At 48.0% G+C, this 11,316-nt stretch overlaps 1 long non-coding RNA gene across 1 annotated transcript; it reads left to right on the forward strand.

The window, feature by feature from the left end:
- The first annotated feature begins 4,352 nt into the window (after positions 1-4,352).
- LOC121665222 lies at positions 4,353-8,993 on the forward strand. Its single transcript, XR_006016288.1, has 3 exons — positions 4,353-5,177; positions 5,455-5,594; positions 6,610-8,993. It is a non-coding gene; the product is annotated as an uncharacterized LOC121665222 (long non-coding RNA).
- The last annotated feature ends 2,323 nt before the right edge of the window (positions 8,994-11,316 follow it).

Here is an 11,316-nt window from a genome sequence, read left to right on the forward strand (position 1 = left end):
TGCTCTGTCCAAGGCTCTTGCTGGATCTGACACCAGGAGGGCACCCAGCCCCTCAAAGGAGTGTCCCCTTGGGGCTCCACCAAGGCAGCTCCACCAACCTCCAGCTGGCGCAGGGAGCAAAAGAGTGTCTGTGCCCTGTATCAGGGGTGAAGCTGTGACTCTGCTGAGGTCTGTCCATCCCCCTGCCCTCCCACTCCCTGGGATGTGATGCCTGCCAAGCCACACAGATGGCTGCCAGCAGCGGAGGAATATTTGTCTGCGTGCATTCCTTGTTAGTACAAATAAGTCTTTTTTAAGGTCATGGGCAGAGGAGTTGTCATGTCACATCCTGTTCTGTGTCTCCACGGCAACTCTAGACTTCCCAAACACACGGAGCAGAGCAGTGATGGTCTGTCTGCAGTCCATGAGCTCTTGAGCTGTCCTGTTTGTGTCACCCACCGGCCCCCTTCCCAGAGTGGGAGCATGCAGAATAGTGTGTGTGGCAAACTGGCATGGTGCTGGCCCAGTGGTGCTCCCTGCTTCACTGCCCTGGGACCAGGAAGATGCTGCCTGTGCACCGCAGCAGAGCCCACAGGGTCCCATCAATGGCAGATGAAAAAATAAAATTGGCTTTCAATATTTGGCTCCCAAGTCCGGAGTCACTCACTTTCCCTTGGATACGTGGGTGTTTGACTATGGGTGTTTCACAGGATCATGGGCACTATTTTCTCTCTCCTAAGAAAAAATTACTCTGCCAGATAAAACAAGCAAAAAATGCTGTTTGTGCTGATTCATAAGGAAACAATTTCCCTTCTAATTTAGCACTGTACAGCAGGAAATTGCAGAGTGATTTGCTGGAAGAGCAAGAAAACAGGATAGTACAGATCATACAGCATTTTCTAGGTAATGGATAATTCCTTCACAGCCTTAAAATCTGTGAGCAGGTTTTTGCTGCATGATATGGTGTAGACTAGAGAGTCATCCACATTTTCAGTAAGCTCCAGCTTCAGGAAGAACATAAATGAAGAAGCCTGGAGCTCAGTGGTCTTATTTATACCACTGGAAAATGATATCTGAGGGGCATCGAATCCCTGTGTGCTCCTGGCTTCATTGGCTGTGCTGGGGTTTGTGCATGAGCTGTTGGGTATTTAATAAACCTGGGGAATTGCCCTTGGAGTGGTGGTTTTGGCACTCAGGCCCAGGAGGTTTGGGAAGGTCCCACCTCTGCCAGTGGAGGGCCCTGGTGGGTCTGCATCGAGAACTAATTCCTCTGGGCTGCGGGGAGCTGGGGGGCACAGCGGGGTCTTCTTATGTCTGCTCTGTGTTTCTGGCCTTCTCCAGCTTAGTACCCACACTGGACAGGGGCTCTGCTCCTCTCAGGGATGTAGCTGAATTTCCAGTTCCTAGATCTTGAAGCACTTAGGGGTTTCAGGAGAAATTTAGGCTTCACTTTGCACCTAAAAGCCTAATTTGCTGCCATAGCAGTATAATTGCTTATTCTTGTCTGCTTTTAGAGTTGTGAAGTGGTTTTCCCCTCCAGTGAATCCTTCTATACCTCTCTCTCCTCTGCTGCTGGTCAGGCTGTTCCACAGCTCTCGCTTCCCTGAGTGTCACCACGGTCCTGTGACGATTCAGTGGCACCAGGTTATTCTGCCCTTTTTGCCTCTCATAATCCCAATAAATGATCTGCAATGCAGGAAAGATGTTATTTTGTGATGCTTGAAAATGCCAGTTCAGAACTCCTGAAAATTCAGAACCTCAGGGTTTGCCTCCCAATCCTTTTGTGCTTCAAACAGCATCTTGGTGAAGGATTAGCTCAGCTGCAGTTACCTTCACTTTTTATTTCTGAGATCATGGTCATCCCTGGCTGTGTGCAGTTTTTCATGCTAAGGGAGTATTAATCCAAGAATGTCCTCAGATGTGCAAAAACAAACCCATGGAGGCCGGGGGGTGTTAAAGATCACAAAGAGAATGAGGTTGAGCTGGGCCGAGGGGATGGAAGGAGGAGCACAGCCGTCCCCAGAGAGGTGCCTCCTCCCTCCCTGTGTCCCTCTGCTCAGGAGGTCGGCACCAGGAGCTGTCCCCACCGGCCATCCTTGCAAACTTCTGCATCTTTATAAATTTCTCAAGGAACGTTTTCTCCGTCTTTCCTGGTTGGGGAAGAAACCCAGTGCAAAAGGGCATAGGAGTGGGAATCCTGTTTTTCTGGCATCTTAATGAAGCAAATCCTGCAAGCTATCTGAAGAGGTTATAGGAAATCTCTGTCCTAAGCCAGGGATAAGCTGCCTGAGTATCCAGGAAGAGTTTTCTTGCAGCAACTCCAAAGGCACATTCCCAGCCTGTGAAGGGCTGCCCCTTGTCTTCTGGTTCCTCTCATGTTGTTATTGCTAGAGATTAGTATTAATTGCTAAACCCCGTGGAAAGGGAGGGCTTGGATGGTTTGGAGTGCCTGCAAAAGGAGTGTCACATATTTCAAAGTGTTTGATAAACAGGGGAGCAAAGGCAGATAACAGCATCAAAGCCCACATTGTGCTCTCCTGGTGTAACGGGCAGCTTTTGAGAGAGGGAGCAGATTGCTGAAGGCCATTGTTTTACTGGAGAACATGAACCGGCTTGACTGGTGACTCCCAGCAGCACCAGCAGGTGATAGACTGTACAGAAGGAGGCACTAGGAGGACAATTACACTTCACATCTTTTCCTTTAATGCACTGACTCCTAGAAAGGAGGTGTGAGCTAAAGCATGGAAGAAACCATTGTTTAATCTAGATTTGAAGTCCTGAATATTCATTGTTTATCTCCAGACCACTCCAGTGTTTCAAGTATGAGAGCTACAGGTTGATTCAAAGCTTTTATTAGAGAATTAGATTCATTTGAATCAAAATGCCTATGTAAGAAATTTGAATATCATCCAGCAGAAAGTGTCTGTCATGCCCTGGCAGCTCATCTTCAGAATGTAGCTGCATATTGATGAAGTGCTCACTGAATAAGAATTATCCAGTTCTGGAGAAGAAATAGAAGTCCTGATGGAGAAATAGTACTGACTGTGTAAAAGCAGACTGTCATCAAACAGACATGTTTGATGGATTCATGTTGCTCAAGAGATTTTCTCTCTGGTCATATGGATTATTGCTGCTCTGGCTCTGAGCCTTAGTGAGGGCTCTGCCGAGGCACCTGCCCATGGCTGCAATTGCAGATGAGTCTGGAACAGTCCTGAGCTGGGAGAGGATGCTCTGAGTGCTGCAGGAGCCTAAGCTGCCCCTGCTCCTGGCAACAGTGACAGCTGGAACCCCCCAGACCTGGGGCATGGTTTATGTTACAGGGTACTATTATTTTGCTGTTCCTATTTCCCCACACATGCACACAACAAACTCATCTGGTTTTAAGCCTTTTGTAGAGCTGTTGGTGTATTTGAGCTCAATTACATACTAAGGAGGGAAGAGAGAAGATTGCTCACTGAGCAGCCTGGCAAAGAACCTCCCTGCTGAAGGTCCCTCTTTGCCACAGCAACAAAGTCACTCAGGCCTTCCAGTGCTCCATTGCAGTGCTGATTGACTGGAGTACAAAACATGGGCTGGTGATCAGGAGATGTGGGGGTGTAGCTGCTTCCAAAGCCACACTGAGTTTTAGCACATCAATGAGCTTCTGGTACCTGGGGAATCTGTCATTTTATTATCACCTGAGCTGCAAGAAAAGCAGAACCATATCAGCTCATCTTTTTTCACAGCTATCACACAACTGCAACACTGAGTTCTGTACCTTCCCTCTTCCCAGGGAATACAGGATTTTCTCCTGAATCAGAATGGGAGGGCTTAGACTGCCAAAACAAGGAGTCAGCCCAAGACCTGTGGTGTACCTCTGCTCTCAAATGAGGTCTTCATTGCTGACAACAGGCTGTTTTCTTCACAGGAGTGTTTTAGGGTTCAGGTCTACAAATCAGTTTAGGCTGGTCTAAGCCAGCCATCCCTCCATCCCAGCAAGCCATATCAGGGCCACTGACCTGCACTCACTTGTTTCATTTAGATTATACCCTTGCTGATTAGCATAAATGAGATGAATAGAAAGTAGAAAATTGGTCTTTGAGCCCAGCACTTGGCACTGAATTCTTATACAAAAAGGAAATGCCTGTCTCTTCAGTTTCTTTTCAGTTTTTTGTTCACAAATTCTTAAGTGAACAGAGAGACTCCTGGTGCTCCTTCTTTGCAGCCATTCATGTGCCTCTGGGAAAGGTTTGGCTTCTATGCTTGCCAGGCTAATCAAGGAAACAGAAAATACAGAACATTAGTGCATTGAAATCCCAGGCACTCTAAAGTCTCAAGAAAATAGAAAAATGTTAGGCAGATACACCTGATGCCCACAGCCCTGAGGGCCTCGGCTGGGAAAGAGTAACAGGAGGGGCTTCTTTGAGGTGAAGTTTCCTGACTGAGATACCAGCTAGGGCAGGAAAAAACCAGAAGAAAAAAGGATAGGACCTGAGGCCCAGATTGGATAAGCCCCAAATACAGAAATTAATCCATCACCCAGGGTGATTAAGCATTGTGGATAGGAGAAATGGGTTTCCAGGGAGGATCCGGGCAGGCTTGCCAGAGGTCCCAGCATCAAGGGGGATGGCATTGAGCCGACCAAAGGCTCTGTGTTTTCTTCTGGGAAAAGCCTCAGCAGCCCCAACAGCAGCAGCATTTCCCTTGGTCTCTGCATTTTCCGCAGCAGGAGCCCCCTGCCACATGTGGGTCTCTCTGGGCTACCAAAGGTTCTGCAGCCTCATGGTCAGGGTTTCAGGGTTTTGGGGATGTGCTGGGGACCGTGCAGGTGCTGGGGAGGGCAGGCAGGAAGCATGGGCAGCCCCTGCTGGCATTCTCTCCCCATCCCTGCTCCTTCCAGCCCTGGCCCAGTGGTCCCTGCCCCAGCAGTTTTGTGCCTCCCATCTTGTCTGAACATCTCAAAAGCAAGAAGAGGATTCATAATTTTTCCTCTTACATCTGGAAAGGGAGGAACCCCACAAGACTGTGATTTAGATCAGTCCCTGGAGCAAGAAAGCTGAGCAGAAGCAACAAATCAGCATTCCTGAAACCTCTCCTGGTACCTGAGGTACCTTAGCTCTGGAGCAGAGGAACGTTCTGACAAGTACTGAACCCTGAGCAGAGCTCCCTGCATCCAGGAGAAACCCAGGAATTTCAAAATATAGCCAAGCTTCATTTTGGTAAGGAGAATATTTTGCACCATGGCTGGGGAGGGGCCCAGCCCCTGCAGAACCTCACAACCCAAATGGCAGTAACTGGGCTGCAGCAAGCGGCTCCTGCCGAGCACCAGCTGGGGGGCTGAGGTGTGACCTTGCTGTCGGTGTGACAGCCTGGGAGGCTTTATTAGCTGAGCTCTCTAGTAGTAGGTTGGTTGTTTTTGTGTTTGTTTGTTTGGGGATGGTTTTTTGTGAAAACTTAATCTCCTGGTTTAATAAAATGGCATGTTTTTCCCTTGAGCTGGGCTGGCTCCCTGCAGATGCCCACCCATCACTGCTCGCCTGGTCTCTGCTGGAGGAGAGGTTCCAGTAGCCAAGGGCCGAGTGATGCTGGTGGCTGGAGACCATGGAAACTGACAAGAGGAAGACACACACCTTCAGGTATGTCCTTTCTGGTTTTGCTGATTCCTGAACTTGTTCCACAATCACAGTTCCAGAGGATTTAAGTACAAAAGTTTTTGATAGAAATATTGTATCACTATTGTGAAGAGGAAAAAACTTGCCTCGCCTTTATCCAGCAGGGAAATGCACATTGATGGGCCTTGACTTCACCCTGTGGGCCTGTTTCCATTTAAGTAGTTCAAAATTCTGCAGATAAAGCAGCCAAAGCTGGCACAGGTAACGTGTTTTGTTGGATAATTGCAGCTGGGAGTGGAGGATGCTGGCTGGCTGTGTTCTGCAGCCATATGCTGGCTGGGTGGTTTGTGTGTTGATTTCTTGCCTGGGTTGTTTAGAATTCTGCACCAGTAAGTAAAGAAATGGAAAATTTCTGCCTTGTCCGCAGTTGTTACAGAAATCTAAGGCTTCGAGTGGCCCTGGAAATCTTTGTGCTGCTTGATCCTAGGGCCAAAGCTCACTCCTCAGTGCTCTTGTTTAGCTCCTCACACTGAGCTTTTGAAGCTCCAATTTTCTCCAGCGCTAGATTTTGGTGAGTTACCCCAGGGCTGCCTGGCTGCTCCAGGGGCAGAGGGGCAGCGTGGGGCTGCACAGGGACGTGCCTGAGCAGTCCCAGCGCTCTCCAGTTTTGCGCAGCAGTGACAAATGCCCCTTTCATTCTAAACCTGCCCAGCCATTCCTCTTTGTTGCAGTTCCCTGAAGTCATCCTGTGGCCATCTGTTTGTCCCGCTCAGGCAGAGTGGCAGCCAGTCACCCTCTGCCAGGTCTGCCTGTCCCCAAGGCTGCCCCATGCCCACCATCCCACCCAGATCAGTCTCTTCAAGAGCCTTTGCCGGGAAAACCAGTGGAAATCCTCCTAGGGATTGAAAGGGGTTGTGTGGAGAGGTCCTCTTTATCCATGGTGCCTCCTTCCAGCAAGGAGGTAATTTCTCTAAGATGCATGTGTCTGCATGCTCCAGCAAATCACATTTCTCCAGTGTGTATTAATCCTTTTTTTCAGGCTGCTTGGAAGGGAATCTGGATGTAAAATAACTAAGATTGCCCCTGAAGCCCCTTTCAGAACGGACACCCTACTGGCTGTTTTCTGTTCCCTTGGTGGTAAGGTAGTTTAGCTTATAATTTAAAAGCACAATAATCAGTACTTTTGTGTTTGAGCTCTTTAGACCTCCTGGGAAAGTGCCATTTGGATTATGCTCTCCAGATTTTATTGCTGTAATTTCATAACCTCTATTGACTGAATGAGTTGAAAATTAAGTTATAAATGCTTCAGCACAAGCGACTGTCAGAACTGCCCCTCCTTTCTTTTCCTGGTTGATTGTGCTTCTGCTTCTATGCATTTGCAAACCCAGAGATGGATTTTTGGGACCCTGCTGGGACCCTGCAGCACCTGCTGCAGCTCAGCTTTGCTGAGGCCCCCGCCCCCAATGCCCCTCGCGAGCAGCCGCTGGCGCCTGTGGCTGTCCTGCTAATCAGGAATCTGGCAGAGCCTCAGCACCCTCTGTCCTCTGGCCAAGCTGCTCCACAGTCCTGGCTGCCCTGGGCTGTGTGGCAGAGCTGCACCCCTGGCTGGGGCACCCATGGCCAGGGGTCGCTGCCAGGGGTAACGCAGGAACCTACCTGTCACCAATGCTGGTGGTGGCTGAACCATTCCTCCCAAATGCAGAAACTGGGTAAACATGTAGATCCTGGGGGATCCTTCCCAAGATCCTTGAGGGACCCTTCCAGCTGAGTGAGTGAGCTTTCACCAGAGCTCCACAGCTCAGAGGCTTTCTGAGCTGACACATCCCTACAGCTACACACAGACATTTGCCACACAGTGAGGTCCCTGAATCAGGGCCGTGGTGGGTGACTTGTCCCCAGATAGAACTCAGCAGGATGCTGCAGCTGCCATCAGCCTCTGCACAACTGTTCCTTGCTGCCTTTGTCACATCTCTTCCTTTGGTCAGAGCGGCACAACGGACAGAGTTTTGAAGTAAATGTATATTGTACCACTACTTTTCAAGTCATATCTTCATTCTTCCCTTCCTTTGGCGTGTGAGTCATCCCAGCAAACCTGTCATGCCTTAAATTAATTGGGCCTTGGAAGGGGACAGAGATAATGAGCCATTCCTGGATGGCATTTCTTAAAAGCCAGGGAATGTACAGCACAAGGTAAGGTGCTGCCTGAGTCTTCCTCACCTTGTCAAATGAATCCACATCTCTCCTGAGCTTGTGATGGGGTCTGTGTGGTGTCCATTGGCTGCTGGCCTCCAGTCCAGATACCTCTGAAGAGAAGCTGCTCTTACAAAGTCCTACTTCCAGAGCTCCAGTTTTCTGGCCTCAAACCAGCGATGTGCTCACAGAAGGGCTGAGTTTGGACACTGTGAGAGGTGGACAAGCTTTGAACTGTTCATCAAAGGTGAGAGGGCTCCTTGTGAGCTCAGTGCAGTGGGGGTGTGAGTGTGGGTTGTGTGTGGTCCCACCTGGACATGGGGGTGTCCCTGCTCACTAGCCTGTACCTGTGCAGGAGGACTCAAAGAAGCTCTGGCTGGTGCCCCCAAAGAGTGAGCTGCAAGCAGGGATGAGGGAATGAATGTCCCCCATCCCTGAGGGACACGAGTGTCCATGCATACCACACACAGAAAGTGACTTGCCCCTTCCACTCTTTGCCAAGTCCCTTTCATTAGCACAGAGTTTTCTGGTAAGAAAAACAGGATTGTTTTGTTTTGTTTTGTTTGTTTGTTTTTCTGTCTTGATTACCATGCAGAGGGGGAGAAGAACCAAAGAAGAACCTCCAAAAAGAAAATACACCATAAGGAATGTTCAAGGCTCAGAGGCTTCTGAAGCTGATAGTTCACTCCATCAAAGGACAATGCACATTGATGGGTTGAATTCCCACACGGATGGGCTGCACCAACCCAAAGGCCAGGCTTTGATGGCCTAAGCCATGGCCAGGCTGGAGCACTCAGAGCTGGTAGGACAGCACAGGTAGGAGCTGCCTATTACTGTTGCCTGTTAGGGTTTTGCATCCCATTGAAAATCAGGGAACCAGCAATCAGACAGGAATTGGGTGTGCTGTCAGTCATTCTGTATGACTTTTTTCCAAGGAGAAACAAAAAAAAAGCCTGAAGATCCAGCCCCAGTGGGCCGCTAGACAAAGCCCATCAGAGTGGGGAGGGGCCACAGTTACAATGGTAGATTGTAATAGATAGTTACAATGGTTGTTCTGTCACCCAAACCTTACAGCTGAACCTTGAGGACTATCAAATCCATTATAAAGCTTTTCTTTTCCAACTACCTTGAAACTGCACTATTAGTAGCTATTATGTACTTGTAATTTGTATTTTGAATAATAAAGTCTAAATTGTAACTGTTCACAGGTTATCAAATACAATTGTTATGGCATTGTTGCTCTTTTCTTATTTCTCCTTTTGAAGCCCATTTTGTACAACTTGCCCCTCCACCCACTCGCCTGTGCTGAATCTCAGAGCCAGTCAGAGCACATGATAACAGCAGGCTCTGGCCTGACATAATGCACACAAAAACACTGTTCCCATGTCAGTGGCAACTAATGCCAGATCATACTCTGACCCCGGGGAAATTGAGATTTGTTATCAGGATGACTATTTGCACTCCCCAGTTTCTGCCCCCTGAATTTTCATTTAAGTTGGACGATGAATTTAAAATTTAGTTGTAGTTTCTGCTTTAGATATGCAATGTCCATTGTTTAGAAATGTGGTGTGTCCATGCCAGGCGAGAGGATCCTGAAAGCCTCCACGGCTTGGGCTGGAGGAAGGTTCCAGAAGCACTCAGAGAGCCGGGCTCGGGTGGAAGCGCCTGGTGCCGAAGCTCTCACCCTGCCGCCACATCAGGCAGACCTGAGCTGGGTTATAACACATGTCTGGGCTGTGCACATTAGTAGCACATGCAATGGAAGGCTTGGTAGTTAATATTTCAGGAGCTCAGATATACTTTCTGTGCCCTAGAATCTAACAGACAGACAAATGTCTGAGAGCAAAAGGAGGAGTTCTGCAGCTCCTCAGTTCCAAAGCCTCTGGTGCCTATGTATCTGCACTCTTATTGATTCTTCTGTCCAGAGGGAAACCAGCCCTCCAGAAAACAAAAAGACCTTCTGACATTTAAGACACAGAAGGAAAGACACAGAGTACCTTTAATACCTCCAGCCTGCAAAGTCTCTTCAGAGAGATAACAGGAATTTTACTCAAGAAGGACAGGCAGAAAACTCTAACAATTTTATCCCACAACACAACCATTCCTGGTCCTGAAGTGTTTTCTGACAGATGAAAACCAGACAAGCATCAATCAGAGACTTGTCTAATGACATGGAACACATGGGACTGGCAGCTCCATCAGGGGTCCGAGGGCAGGAGAGGCTGGTCAGGATTATTGCTGTGTAAGGGATCAAGTCTTAACTCCTTAGCCAGTGAGGGCCTGAGTGTTTCAGGAGGTTCTAGCACATACCTGTAGTTGATAATTTGCACCTGGAGAAAGCTAGCATGCCTGGGATTTTGCTGGAAATACAATTAGACTAAACTCATAGCTCATAGCTCTCCTCTTCTGAGCTTGCAGCTCTAAAGCCAGCGATGATGTATGCCAGCAAGAACAGCATGGGAGGATAATGAAATGGCTCTTTGGATGCACAATAATCTCACAGCCATAGTGAGAACCGCTTCAGGGGGACTGAAAAATAGCAGAAGCCTCCCAGATCATCTTGCTATAGTGGTAATAAACATCCAGTGTGTCTTTTCTGTAGCCCTCAGGCAAGAAACTCCAGAGAGTAAATGCAAAGCTCATTCTGCTTCTGCTGTAAGCAACTGGAGTTCTGGCACAGGCATGAGCCGGAGAATCTCTTAGACCTGGGAATCCATAAATACAAAATTCTGAGCAAAGAGCCAGTTCCTTGGAAACACACACCAAATATACAGATATTTCCTCCTGCAGAAGGAATTCCTGTCTCCATCTGGACTCTTTTTCTACTATTTGCCGGGAAGATCTTCATTAGTGTCTCCAAGAGCCTATGGCTGACACGATGCAAACTGGGATGCCCAGTTTGCTCCATGGCAAACAGACCCCAAACTAGGAAAAACCTAACCTTTAACCTGTCATCATGGTTTATTTGCCCTGATAGAGGTTACAAATACCAGGGACCAGGATGGACATCAGGGCGCTTGTGAATGACATTTAAAAATGCATTATTAATTGGAATTAGGAAAAATTAGATAATTTGGAAAATAGAAGTGTTGTTATCATTGGAACACACAGGATGACCGGACCTGTTTATTGAACTGGCCTGGACTGACAATAAAAGTGAATTCTTGGCTCCACATGTCAGCATGGGACCTTTTCACTTAGAAGTAGAATTTGGAGTCTGACAAGAGGCACATCCTCTATGTCCCATGTCCTTCTCATGTGTTCCCCATCCTGTAGCTACTCCCCTGTCTTAGTCCTTGCATGGCCTGGCCACAGCATGGACATGGACAAGAGGAGCAGAGCCATGGACAGGGGAAGGCGATCATGCAGGGGACTGGATATGGACAGGAAAAATCCTTTTTTTTTTTTTTTTAAATAAGGAATAAGTGACACATACAGGATGCAAAACGTGAAGGATTATAATACCTAGTTTAAAAATATGCTGTCTAAAGTCTTTGAAACTTAAACTCTCTTCTGTGTCAGCATCTGTCAAGAGGGACCCAGCCGTGGGAAAAAC

The sequence above is a fragment of the Corvus kubaryi genome, unplaced genomic scaffold (genome assembly GCF_017639235.1).
Source record: "Corvus kubaryi isolate FWS band 111438036 unplaced genomic scaffold, C.kubaryi_AGA036_p1.0 37322, whole genome shotgun sequence".
NCBI classification, from domain to species: domain Eukaryota; kingdom Metazoa; phylum Chordata; class Aves; order Passeriformes; family Corvidae; genus Corvus; species Corvus kubaryi.